The 14,571-nt window shown below is 39.4% G+C and overlaps 1 long non-coding RNA gene across 1 annotated transcript; it reads right to left on the reverse strand.

Annotated features, from left to right (window-relative positions):
- Nucleotides 1-10,702: 10,702 nt before the first annotated feature.
- Nucleotides 10,703-13,329, reverse strand: LOC142140386 (uncharacterized). The gene is made up of 3 exons (XR_012688443.1): nucleotides 13,273-13,329; nucleotides 12,335-12,420; nucleotides 10,703-10,937 (listed from the first exon to the last, which is right to left on the reverse strand). It is a non-coding gene; the product is annotated as an uncharacterized LOC142140386 (long non-coding RNA).
- Nucleotides 13,330-14,571: the final 1,242 nt, after the last annotated feature.

The following is a 14,571-nucleotide window of genomic DNA, read 5'->3' on the forward strand; positions in this document are numbered from 1 at the left end:
CCTGTGCACAGGTCAGCCCAGGACTGAGTGGAAAATATGGTAACATTACCGGGGATAATATTGGTGCACCAAATGTTTTAGAGGGATGTTAATGTTATGTGATTTACCTAAGAGTTGATTTATTGATATTGAGGGTGTGACATTCAGCGTTAGTGGTACCGCTGCGATTCAAGTTAACCCAGTAGTAGATGCTAAGAGTAGGGCGCCTGACCCAGAGGGAATAGCACGGTAACCCAAATGCTTGAATTGGAAGGAGCCCTCTAGTGGGTGCGGTAGTGACGTAAGAGCCTTGATTGGTTATTATCGATGGTTACTTGCATTATCACCAGTCAGATATTGTTAACTTGAGAGTAGTACCTGTGATTACCAGTGTGCCTTATTAGACAAAGTGCATTGAAGATGTTATCGCTATTGTGCCTTATACTCACCAGGTGTATGTTATATGTTAAATGCTATTGTGCTCTATACTGACAAGACGTATTATTTTGTCATTACTACTGGGCTCAGGGGGTCAGTGGTGCGGTGGCCTACCAAATCTATTGCAGTCTCAATAAATCCAAGTTGTTTGACCAATCCTTGTCCCTTTCATTGAAGTATTTATCTACTGGCTACCGGATATCCGAAACAGAAAAGAATCTGACTCGTATCTGGAAGACAAGGTAAAGGAAAGACTTCCCATCGAGTATTCGACCACCACACATATGTGTGGTGCCCTTTGGGAAGCTTGTGTAGGGGCTGGTCTAAGGGGAGGTGGAGAAGGATCTTTGCTGTTAAGCACCATGGGGAATAAAGGTTAAGAGAGAATAAGAAAAATACTCAATTTAAATCTAAACAGAAAAATACTAAAGCTTTCATTTTATGCACAACTTATCAGAAATGCATGTGCAGTCCTCATGAATTATTTAGTTAAATAGGGTGTGTATATTCACATAACTCTACATTAAGAAACTGATTGTTCTCTATGTATTATAAGCACATACTCCTTCCCAGGTACTGTGCTATTAGCAAATAACCTATTAAAAAGGTCTAAGCATTGTTATGAGTATAACAGGAGCTTCATACAAAATATTAAAGCATTTGTCCATTCTGGCTGTAATCCTTAACAATGCCTAGACCTTCTTAATGCTTAAACCTTTTTAAGAGATAATTTGCAGTTCATAGGAATGAGTATGTTGTTATGTTATATGGAGAAAAATCAGTGCTGATTAATTAATTAATTAATTAGTGTTGATTCTTAATGTACAGTTATGTGAAGTAATACCCTCATCTAATGCAAGATACTTATATTTAATTATATCAGTAGGATGGCATTGTGCATGGGTAGAACATGTCACCTCAATTTCCTGCGACCAATGCTCTGTAAAATAAATTCATTTAATGAACTATTGTAGACACAGATAAATGGATGCTAACAATATACATTATTACACACAGTTGAATATGTGAAGATGTTGCAGAACATATAATAATTTGTCCTATATGCTAGATAAGTGTCACATCAAGATGATTGGTCTAATATAGGAGGAAATGTCCTTTCTATAGGACTATAACAGCTAAACAACTACACATGCAACCAGTGCTCACATAACATAATACATGTCTCATACACACTGACACACAACCTCTCTCATACACACTGACATACACATGTCTCATACACACTGACACATACATGTCTCATATACACATTTCTCATACACACTGACACATACATGTCTCATATACACATTTCTCATACACACTGACACATACATGTCTCATATACACATTTGTCATACACTTACTTTTTCCTGCTGTGCTGCTCCAGCTTCCTTCATGGCAGTATGGGTAGGGGGCATGTCTATGCTCTGATTGGCTGAGTTACTGTGTCAGCCAATCAGAGCATAGCAGAGGAAGTGAGGAGTTTCCTGCATTACCGAGCAGCACATGCTGCTCCTACACTTCTTTCTCAGTGAGGGCCCTGGTGATAGCATTCCTGCCCCGCCCCTTAGTGAAAGGGGCGGGGTCATCGGGTAGTGGGTACTCCTGGGGATCTCCCTGGAACCCCGCTGGGCCAGTCCAACTCTGGGTATAATGGCTTTGTGCCCATGATAGTGTGTGTTGAAAGCAAACGATTGTGAATCTTGTTCATTACAATAATAGGCTGTCATATTTTTTTTAGCCCTGTTATCAAAAAATGTCTGGGAGTGAATATAAAGTAGCAAGGGACAAATGTATATTGGATATTAGTTTACATTCAAAATGTCCCTTCATTATGTCATTATGGTACAGATTTAAATGAATATACTGTACGTTTTAATTTTTTTAAAAAATACACACACACCATTGTTTGGAACAATTTTATTTTACTATATAAACAAATAGAAAAATAAACTCAACCACTTAAAATTTGTCAATAAGTTCTATACTTTTTTTAATATATATATATATATATATATATATATATATATATATATATATATATATAGATTTTTTTCCAACAAAAGAGAAAACATGGGGGATTGTCAACAGGGTGAGAGGGGTGGGTGGGAATCCAGGTGAGGGGGTTGCCAATATGGCTGTTTTCTTGAGCTGTTAAAAAAAATGTAATAAAAAAAGGTTAGCAGGCTTAGGTAATTTTGACAATATATTTATATTACTTCTGGCATCGTCCTTGTCACTCTTCGGTGACATTGCTGAGGTGCATTGCTCACACAGAAAACAGGAAAGGTGGCAGTGTTCTTATCAGTCTCCAGTGACATAGCTGTGTGCCATTGCTCATTTAGAAACAGGAGGGGTGGCAGTGTCCTTGTCACTCTCCAGTCTGCAGGCACATTGCTCAGTGCCAGCGATATGGACTCCGATCAGTCCACAGAAGAGCAGGAGCACCAAACAACTCCTGGCACCAGTCATGAGGATACTAGACCCTCTATGTCATCTGCTAAAGCCTATGTGCAAGTGCATAATGGTTTTAAGTAGAGATGCTCACTGAACCCCGTGTTTTGGTTTTGTTTTTCTTTTTTTTAGAAAATTCCATTTTTTGGGCTAAAATCACATAATTTAGGTATTATTTTGTACCTACATTATTATTAACCTCATTAACACTAATTTCCAGTCATTTCCATTCAATTTTTACCATCTCACAGGTCACAATATGCTTTTCATACACTTTCATCCAAATACTACTATTGTCCTTGTGGCCTCTCACCCACCCATATGTTGGATCTTACAAAAGACATGCACACTTTAACAAACCAAGCACTTCAGCGACAAGGGCTGACACTTTGTGGCTGAAGTACTTGGTTTGTTTTGGCCCCCACTAAACAAGCTATCAATGCCCTAAAGGCAGGTTAGACCAACAGTGCTGTCAAATGAAGTCTACAATGTCTAGATGTTGTCATCATCATCTTCATCATCATCCTCACCCTCATAAGTGTATACATCATCATCACAGACTATTAATTCATCTCCGCTGGAATCCGCCATTACAGAAGTGCAAGCACTTGGATGTATTTGCCGCTAAAGGCCTTCCTCGTGGAAGATGTAGTTCATTTTGATGAACTTCATCTTTTCCACATTTTTAGGAAGTAACCTCCTATGTTGATCACTGACAAGGTTCCCGGCTGTGCTGAAAACTCTTTCTGAGTACACAGTGGATAGTGGGCAGCTTAGGTATTGCAAATCAAGTTTCTACATGGGTTTGCAAATTGCTTGTTTTTTCTCCCAGTATGGAAAGGGACTGTCTGACACGTAGATTTCAATGAACTCTTGAAAATAATCCTCCACCATCCTTTGCATGTTGATAATAGGATCGGTTGGAGTTATGGCCGAGGTCACACTTTTTTTGCTAAATTCTTTCAAACCAGACGTCAAACTGTTGTGGTCTGCCACCTGCGTCATCCCTGCTTCTCTTTGGAAAGCACAATTTCTTACGAGCAGCAACTGCCTGAGAAAATGAAGGAGGAGACGCCGTCAAGCCATGGACCACTTGAGCGGATAACTTGCTGAACAGGAGTTCCTTGCATCGCTTCAGATCTCGGTCAGTTGGAAACAAAGAATCTACGTAGGTCTTAAACCTAGGATCAAGCATAGTCGCCATAAGATAGTGATCCGATTTCAAGATTTTATTAACTCTTGGATCACGGCGAAGCGATTTAAGTACTTGATCTACAAGGCCAACATACTTTGCGGAATTGCTTTCTTTCATCTCCTCCTTCAGTTTCTCAAGCTGCTTTTCCAAAGAATTAAGGGAATGACTTGGCTTAAGCTAGCAGTGTCTGAACTCACTTCACACATCACAACTTTAAATGGTTTCAGCATCTTGCAAAACACACAGAAAGGATTTTCCACTGTGCAAGACTGAAATACATTCCCCCTTCTTTCCGAATGTCATGGCTTGTGCAATACGCTTGTATGGCTTTGCGCTGTTCCTCCATCCTCTGAAGCATGTACAGGGTAGAATTCCACCTTGTTAACACCTCTTGCTTAAGTTGGTGGCAGGGCAAATTAAATTGTTCTTGTAGCTGCTGCAATCTCCTACACGCTGTGGCAGAATGCCAGAAATATCCCGAAATTTTACGGGCCACATTACTCCTCTTATCATCCATGGATCAGTCTACAGATCAGGACCATCCCTGTACCGGTACTGACAGTAGTAGGGCTTTCTCAACCTTGACTAGCAAAAAATGACATGCGGAAACAAAGTGTAAAAAAGTTCAAAATCCAAACACTGTTTGTCAGTCTAAAAGAAAACATAAGCTCTTGATATAATGATTCAGAGAATAGTTTCTGATAAGCTTTTATGAGCAGGGCCCTCTTTCCTACTGTCTCGCTACCTACTGTTCTGCTCAAACTTCACTATAATCGATATACCTCTGAAGACATTGTATTACTGGTTTACTGTTCTGTTTTCGCTGTATGATATACTGTTTGTATAGTGTACGGTGCTGCAGAAATCTTGTGGTGCCATATAAATAAAAGATAATAATAATAAAAATAATTTGGTGATTTGTCCCAAAAAATTTAAATAGTTAACATTCCAGAAACCGACCCGCAGAGACAATAAAATGTTCAGACTATGCCCACTTTCTGCTGATAGGGGTCCTTCTACTGCTGGTAATTATACTAGAATGCCCATTGTAACAGAGAGTATTCAACACGGATATGCATCTTTCTTAACTTCCCAGGCACCACCTTCTCGCTCAGACTGTAGGTCTGTCACTTCCAAAACAGCCCCATTAGTGCATGAGAAGAAAGCTGAGGATAAAGAATAACTTGGGCACTCACAGAATCCTGAGGAGAGTCTAATTTCCACCATGTGTTGGAAGAACTCAGGAATGTCATAGCAAAATGGCTAACCCGGCAAAGACTCTCCTCAGGACTTCTCTTTGCCGATAACAGAGCAAACATTGTGTGTGCATTACGACTGGGTGAGTTTCAACACATACCATGCTTTGCACACACAATAAACTTGGTGGTGCAGAATTTCATACAAAAATGAGAGGTCAGTGCAGGAGATGCTGTCCTTGGCCTGAAAAATTCAGCGACTGCATGTAGAACATTGCAGAGCTGCAAATAAAATATCAGTGTTTCCCAAACTCAGTCCTCAGGGATCCCTAACAGTGAATGTTTTCCAGATTACAAGTAGTATAATTAGTACCACCCAGGGGCGGACTGGTCATCTGGCAGTTCTAGCAAATGCCAGAAGGGCCGCTGTCTAGATGGGCCTGTGCATGGATCTGGGTCCCGACATTGCAGTCCCTAGCTAATGAGGTTGGACCTCGCCTACTAGTGGCCTCCTGGTGGCTGGCTCCTCCCCAGCCACCTTACTAAATATGATGCATGGATCTGCCCAGCTCTGTTATGCCCCCCCCCATTCTGATCCTCACCTCCTCTGTCCTCTGTCCCCTGCTCCTGGTGGGTGCACACATCACGAATCAGGCTGTCTGTCTAAGGTGACAGCTGTGGCTCCCTCCTCGCCCAGCACCCAGTAGCAGGACAGAACACACCATAATCAGGTATGTTAGTGTATTTTCTCGTGCTGCAATGTATTTTTTTAACCAGGCTTTCTTGAACTTGGGGCATTACTCTGTGGTATAATGTGACTTGGGGGCACTACTCTGTGACATAATGTGATTTTGGGGCACTACTTTGTGGCGTAATATGATTTGGGGGCACTATTGTGGCATAATGTGATTTGGGGGCACTATCGTATGGCATAATATGAATTAAGGATACTACTATGTGGCATAATATGATCTAGGGGTACTACTGTGTGGCATAATTTGATTTGGGGGCTCTATAGTGGCTTAATATCAATTGTGGGCATGCAATCAGGTGTGAGGGATGTGTGGTTGCGCTCTTTTTCAGCACCGCCGTTGCGTGGTGCTACACAGTTTGTTTCCTGCTCATCTATGGAGGGGGGCCCCAAAAATTCACTGTACCCAGACCCCAAATTTCTCTTGGCAGTCCTGTACATAAAATTACCTGATACTGGTGAGCCCTATGCTGCAAATAGAGAGTCAGGCTGTTGGATAATACATTGTATCTCACGGGACACCGTATAACAATGAGCTTTGGAAAAAGTACTGTTATTACTATTATTATTATTATTATTATCATCTGGAACAGAGGTGGGCCTGTGTGCTTTAAATGGCAGGGCTGATTTTTAGTCCCAGTCCGGCCCTGGTTCCACCTGTGGATCTTTCAAAATGGGTCAGTCAACAATGAATACACCTGTGCTTCAGCAAAGAGATATGGAAAACAAGCACTGTTAGGGGTCCCTGGGGAGCAGGTTTGGGAAACACTGGACTAAAGGAACAGCAACTAGCCATCGTGACTTTTTTAAGAGTCACACTGATTATGAGTCAACCCAGGTTTTAATGACATCTTGTTAGGCTTAAAAAAAATGCCCAAATATATTGATACCTCTACCATGTTTCCATCTGATACACCTTGCATTAGGGGAATGGTGGAGGATTACTTTCATGACAATGTACAAATTAGCATCTCAGACAGTCACTTTGAATTCTGAGAGGAAAAAAGGAAATTTCGAGCCCCTTGTACAAGCTAGCTATGGTTCCCCACCCTCCAGTGTGTACTCGAAAAGAGTGTGTAGTACAGCCGGGAACATTGTAAGTGATCATCGGAGGAGACAACTTCCCAAAAGTGTAAGAAAACTGTTGCTCACTAAAATGAACTACAAATTGTATTAGGAACACCATTGTAAAAGTTAGATTCCAGTGGGGATGAACTAATATGTGTGATGATCATCTTGACATCAGTGATGAGGATGATCATGAGGGTGATGACATTGTCAAAATAGAGGAAGGAGACCACTGTTAGGCAAATGTCCATTAGTAAATTGCTAAAATCCTTATCTAGTCTCCAGTTCAGCAACAAACAGCCAATATGTTTTCTTTTGTGGGGACCAAAGCAAATCTAGCACTTCAGCCACAGGCATTCCCAGTCGATGAAATGCTTGGTTTGTTATACTATGCAAATCCTCTTTAACATATGGGTGGGAGTGTGCGCAGGGCCAAGGACAATTTCATTTGCACTATTCTACTTTATGGCCTTGGTCTATCATATTGTGTTAAATGCTCTGCAGACAACAGCTAGGCATTCATTTGTTCGCTATTCAGAAAGTCAACAATATTAGGTGGGCAATTCAGGTGTCTACAGTATTACAGGGTTAGGGATACTATTGTCGATCTAATTATACTGTCTACAGTTGAACTGTCAATGTCATTATTGTCAACTTTCCAAAACTGTCTATATTAGGGTGTCTACCATATAAGATGCTTTAGAACCAAAACCAAAACAAAAATACGGGTGTCTGTGCAGATCTCTAAAGTTATTATTGAAAGGCATAAAGAAGCAAGTATGAAAAAATGGAAAGAGTTTATTTTATATATTTTTTTCAAGCAAAATGATTTACATTATGAAAACATGCAATTACAGGAATAAGGGGTATTCTTAGTAAACAAGCATAGTTTAAGAGAATACATGTCAGCAATAACATTCAGTGATGATGGGTGAGCAGGTCACCAAGGAAAACATAAGAATGTGATCAAGTGTTTCTAAAGATATATACTATGCTGGTGTTAGTTGTTTTCTACAATCATTATATTAATGTGATCCATATGTTACTTTTATTTGACTAGGTGAAAAGAGATGAAGAGATGCAACATTACCACACAATTGCATATTTTTGACCAAAAGATTATTAAGCCTGCCACCACGTCAAGGTAGACTCTTGCAGCAGGGCCCTAACCTATCCTACCTAACATTATTCTTTATCTTCTTATAATTTATTTCTTTTTTATTCAATATTTACTAAATTTTATCATAGTGTTTGCAAAAATGTTATTATATCTTACTTTATTTTAATCTATTCACTATTCTTACATCTTCCTAATCAGACCACTTATTCTCATACTGTCCTATACAATACAATATTTTACCTTCAAGTATCTGGATTATTGACTGTTTTAATAATCTTTTTTATTCTGTTTAGTTCAATCTATTTAAATTTGTCTTGTTCTGATGTATCCTAGCATATATTATCATTATATCTACGTATAAGTATGTTTCTATCAGTTCATTAAAGATACTTCACTTGCTGCTTGCTGTTTATGTCATCTTTTATCTAAATTATTGCATGTCATATTTTACTATAATATATTATCTACCGTATATAATGATTTTACATTGTGTCTAATATATATGATCTTATTATATCTGGTTTTACATTGTTCCTATCATAGATGATCTTATTATATCTGAGTATTTGTGAAATAAGAGTCATTTAGTTTAATCGTTTGGCCAAAAATACACCTGAAAAAAATCTATAAAAAGTCCCTGCAATCACCGCTGGGCATTGTGTACGACTATTTACTTTTATAATCGTTCTCTCAGTATCTCTAGGATGTATTTACCCTTATAATGTTGTGTCTGTGTCTACAGGTTTAGCTTTATACTCTATTTCTAAGAATTATTTTCTGATTAATTAATTTGAGTTATGTTCAATTGGGATTCCAGAAAAATGTTGGTATGTTAATATAATAAAGTGTTACTCTAGGGTAGGCAAAAGGGAAATAGAAGGGCTGAGGCGGGTTACAGAGGTGACAAGGTTTTCTGGCATATTTCCTTATGGCTCCGCCATGATGGTCTTTACGTTTCCTTTGCCAAGCCCAGTGGTATTCAGTTCTCATCACCTAATAAACAATACAAAAAAAACTGTGATTCAACGTATGGAGCCTGAGGGCCACACAGATGATTTTGAGGGTCACATTTGGCTCACAGTCTGCTGATTGGACATCCATACTCTAGAATAGAGATGCACATCTTGTGGGCTTCAAAATCTGTTTTCAACGACTGTCAGATATGGAAAACATGCTATTGGGAACCACATTTTTGTTGACCTCCATTGTTCTGGAATACAGTGCTTTTAGTTTATATTGACAATAGGAAAATGTTGAAAAAGCTTTCCATTCACAGTGAGAAAAGCGTTCCTTTTTTAATTTTACTTGGCTAAATTTTTTTTGACATTTTTCCAAGTGACAATATGACAATAGCCCGTTGAGCCAATGCTTTACCCTTTAGTTATTCAAAGCATAATACTAGGAAATACTAAGAGACATCCCCATCTACATAGGGACAATTTCATTTTGTTTAATGTTCCTTAATGTTGGGTAGTTTACTGTTTTCAATTGCAAAAAATCCCCTAGAAAGATCAGTCTCCCACTTGACTTTATGCTCATATATAGTTTTTTTCACCTCAATAATTTATTATAATTTCAGCTGAAATGCCCATCGGTAGTTATTTAACTGTCAAATGTTCATCATTAATTATATGTAACAGTACAGTATAGTCACATTACTGCTACCTTCTGATCTCTACAACAGTCTCTGCTATGTCCCAGTCTTTTCTTAGAAACACTTCCTGCACAGCTTTCTGTGTCACAAAATGTGTGCTCGTTATAGCATTCTAATTGAGCAAGGTGAATAACAATTTATAAAGTCAGCTTGACATTAAGCACTACCAGGTAGGTATTACAATCAATCCACCACTTTGCCAGAGTTTCCCATATTCTATAACTGTGTCAATAGAACCCAATGTGAAAATTATGTGCACCGATCCCCACCCACATTACATCAGTTTATAAGGAATCCCATCAAGTGACATCATTGAGCTAATTGTCCCCCAGGAGACTCACTTATTCCGGCTGTGTGTATAGAGAAGGTGGTAGGCAATAGAGGCTGTGGGTGGACAATATGCTACTCTCAGCTGCAGTCCTTGTCTACATGTGGTGCTGCATTCTTCTCCCATGTTGTATGACGACTCCATTGACATGGGATGTGAGGTTGGCTTGAAGAATGTCACATGGTGTCATTAGGAAGCAGGTCCCCTCATCCTTGCTCCTATATGGGAGTCAATTACATGTATTCTGTTGTACCCAGTCGTTGGTGGTACAGTGCTGACAGCTGTGCGCTCATTGAGCAGTGATAGGAAAATTAAAAATGGGCAGAAAGTAGACCCAGGACAATGAGCCTACAACCCTGGGCACAGTCTAGTAATGCCACTGTGTGAATATACTTAAACAACATCCCTGTGTAAAGCATAATACTTATTACTATTCTAAATTGCTTTGTTAGTTAATTTTGTAAAATTGGAGCAACGTGTTGTTTTCAGATACATTACACTGTACAAAGATTATAAGAGATGTTTTTCTGCTGAACCCCATAGTGGTCCATGAATTTCTTCTACTTCTACTTATCCTACTATTTTACACACCTCTTCACATTGCTCCAGAGTCACAAGTGTTTGGAGCTGCATTCTGACCCACATGGCTTCAGTATTCTTCAGGAACATCTGGAATGGTATAAGTTGTGCAGCATAGGAATAGATTGTGCGGTACCATGGTTCTTCTTCCTCCATTTTATTTGCAAGCACCCTACAGAAACAGAAGACCATAAGGAGTAGATACATATCTGTCATACAGTCACCAGGTGTATAAAACATGTGCAGGCTATGAATACACTGTGGTGTAGAACAGACAGAGGTGTATTTATCATAGAGGTAGAGTCCTCTTCTGGTGAAAATGCTCTAAAGAAATCTTGTTACTCTGCTTAATGTGTTAATGAGATTTCCACCAATAACCACTCCAGTCTAATTTATCATGTATCCAAGTATCCAACACAATCACTGTTCTGTTAGTGACATCTCAGGATGGCATTAATAGAAGGAATGCATTGCAAAATATCATTAGTAAATAGATTTTAGAAATAGATGGCGTTGTTCTTCTGCCAACAGAAATAAACAGTACTTTATGGGGGCAGGTCAGACATAATATAACATATTTCATATCTACAGGGCATAATTTTCATATCTTTATTTTCATTTTTATTGTTAGTCTAATAACATTGAGTACAAGGGTAATAGACAGAAATATAACAACAAACCAACAATTAAACATATATAGAAGTTCAGAACTAAACACTAGATATATTGAAGCCTAGTGAATTATTCTTACTAAATAGCTCACTAGTGGTTATTAAAAAATATGAATCAAAATATATTAAGTTAGGAATACAATGGTTTGTGTGATTATTAAACTGTATGATTGCATTAGTGGAGCAGGAAATGGTAGAGAGTATACATAGAAGATGAGCAGGGGGTTGTTATTCAAGGGGGGATTGGGAAGGACAGAGGAAGGAGCTGAAGCCGGGGGTTTAATTTATTGGCAATAGATGTCATTTATTGCGTGCCTGGAAGGTATGTGGTAAAATCAGGGTTCCTAGTAACACGCATGTGCTGGGCCCCCCGCACATGCTCAGAGGAGAACAGGGGTATCTAGAGCGATAAGTAACTTTTACCGCTCTGTATATTTTTCTCTATCACAGCTTAGTATCGCTCAACTGATAAATTAATGTTGAAACACTGAGATAAGTATATGTATATTACCACTATAAACTGAGATAAAAGATTAGACTTATGGCCATGATAAGTCTTTCAATATTAAATATACCCCAGAGTGCTGCCCCGTAGTGCTGAAAGCTGCCTACATTTCTACTTTTCTTTTATAGCAAATTAGGTAGAGTGAGTGGAATCTTTCTCATTATGTATTACATATCCTGTACATTGCTGTGAACTGATATCATACCCATAGTTCCTGTGTCATTTGGGCGCTTTAGTTTAGTTCAAACACAATATACTTTATTGTCTGGACATGCAGTGAATGATTTACTTGGTGACTATATAAACCATGACCCTGGCTAAAACGTTCTTCTGGGACATATTTAATGTTGTACTCCAGATGTATATGACTAGACAACGAGGGTTAATACTTACAGTGCGGAGAAAAAATTGACACAGGTGTATTCCCTCACAGATAGGCCGGCTCTCCGGAAGTACACCAACACCATTGCCAGTAAGTACTAGAATACAAATACCAGTTACATAGTCAGAATGGAGAAATGCATATGTATATCCTCCAACAGTCCTATTGTCCATTAACTCTGTTCCATTTTCTTTGATAAAAAGGCTGTGTTCCCAAAAATTGGCGGCATGGCTATAGGAATTGGGGGCATAGTTTTGGTGGATCTATATGTGGGCTGAGTAGATCAGGGACATGAATTAAAATGTCCTGATTTTCAAATCAGGAATGTAGGTGAGTGCAGGGCTGGTGCTAGGGTTCTCGGCGCCCTAGGCAAAATGTTGCCGCCCCCCGAACACACTAAATAAAAAAATAATTAGATTTAACTTACCTTTTCTTCCTCTAGCTGCTCCTCGCGATGCATGCTGGGAGGGGAGGGGGGCATCAGGAAGAACTTTATTCACACTGTCTGTCAGTGACAGACAGTGTGATACCTCAGAGGCACCGCAGGACAGACTATCACATGATCACTGACGTCAGACGCGGACATTGAAGCACCCCGCCGCCACTGCACTTCTCTCCCGAGCCGCTGAACGGCTGACTAGATTAGAAAATCTAGTCAGCGGCGCCCTGCAGGTCCCAACGCCCTAGGCAACTGCTTAGGTTGCCTAATGGGAGCGCCGGGCCTGGGTGAGTGTATAAACACATTACAGATAACCTTAGACACAACACAACCTCTTGTTGGAAGAGACAGTCTTTGGTAACCAAATCCAAACAATCAGACATTAACTTTCACTATGTCAGTTTGCACTACCCTGGTGAAAGGTAATACCAGACTGATCACTATGTATTACACACTATTGAGTGCAAATATAAGAAAATAGTAATACTTAAGTAACATTGAAATAAATACCTTGTCTGACATCCTCAGGCACGAATCCATTGTCAGAAAGCTGTAGATGGTAGGATGCTCTGCAATGATAAACAAGAAATGTTCAAGTGTTATATGATATTTATAGTAACTTTTCTGCAAGTAACTGTGAAGAAGAGTTGGTGTTGCCCATAGCTGCCATTCAGACATTTCCTTTCATGTATAAACTACTAGAAAATGACAGCATCTCATTGGTTGTTATGGACACCTGCTTTTCTACACAGTTACCTCTAAAATAGTATTCAATATGTTATACGTGTAGTAATGTAGCATATTACACAGAACCTTCCAAAGAAATTTTGAGATACTAAAGTTGAAATCACATCGTGATGTGATGGGTATACTCTGCCACCTTGGTTTATAGGGTTTTGCTGGTTGTCAGAAGCTAGTTATCACTCACAACTCTGAGTGGCACGAATTGGCCAAAACAGCAACTCGCCAAGTTTGAGTGCTAAGTAGATACCAACGTGATATCCCCAGTTGTAGGAGGGTATACTGGCACCACCAGGCTGCTTTACAGGCACCTTGAGCCTCTCATGCTTCTTGTGATTGTGTAGCTGCTGTCGCACCTCTTTACTGGTTGTGCTTCCTGAATCCTTTCTGACTGCCCACTGTGGATCAAGACTGCAGTGTATTAGGAGAATGCTGACTCAGGACTCTGGGCTCCATGCAGGATAGCCCAGGAGGGATTAAAATGGGCTCTTTCATCTGTTATCCCAGAACACAGTAGGGACAGGTGCCTCAAAGGAACTAGCAGCCTCTTACTTTTAAGGGTATTTGTTTACTCAAATAGCTCCTTTAAGTGCATATATACACCATAAGAAAGTAGTGATGTTTGCCCCCTTTCTGCACTGCAAAGTTTTAGTCTGGGCCCGGAAATATAAACACTAGGTACCTCACCCAAAGATTGTCCTTAAAGTCTAAGACCACAGATCTCGGCCAAATTTGGCTTTAGGACGTTTGGATCTTGAAGTAGATAATTGTATTTATTTTTACTTACAAGTACTTAGTATAAAGTTGAATTGTTTCCCTCATTATATGTGGGGAGGGGGCTGACCCAACAAATGATTTCTTCTGGTATTTGTCTTTGGAGAGGGTGATATTATTTGAAGATATAGCTGTTATTTTTATATTTTATCATTATGTTGACATTGCTGCTATTTTGGTTTGTTGTTTCCCTCCACATGTACTGTGGCCCTTTGTATCCTTTCTCCGTGTTCACCATTATACTAAAATATAAAAAAATAAACAAGAAACTTCGTGGACTCCAATGTCTTGAAT

Source organism: Mixophyes fleayi, chromosome 2 (assembly GCF_038048845.1).
Source record: "Mixophyes fleayi isolate aMixFle1 chromosome 2, aMixFle1.hap1, whole genome shotgun sequence".
Lineage (NCBI taxonomy): Eukaryota > Metazoa > Chordata > Amphibia > Anura > Limnodynastidae > Mixophyes > Mixophyes fleayi.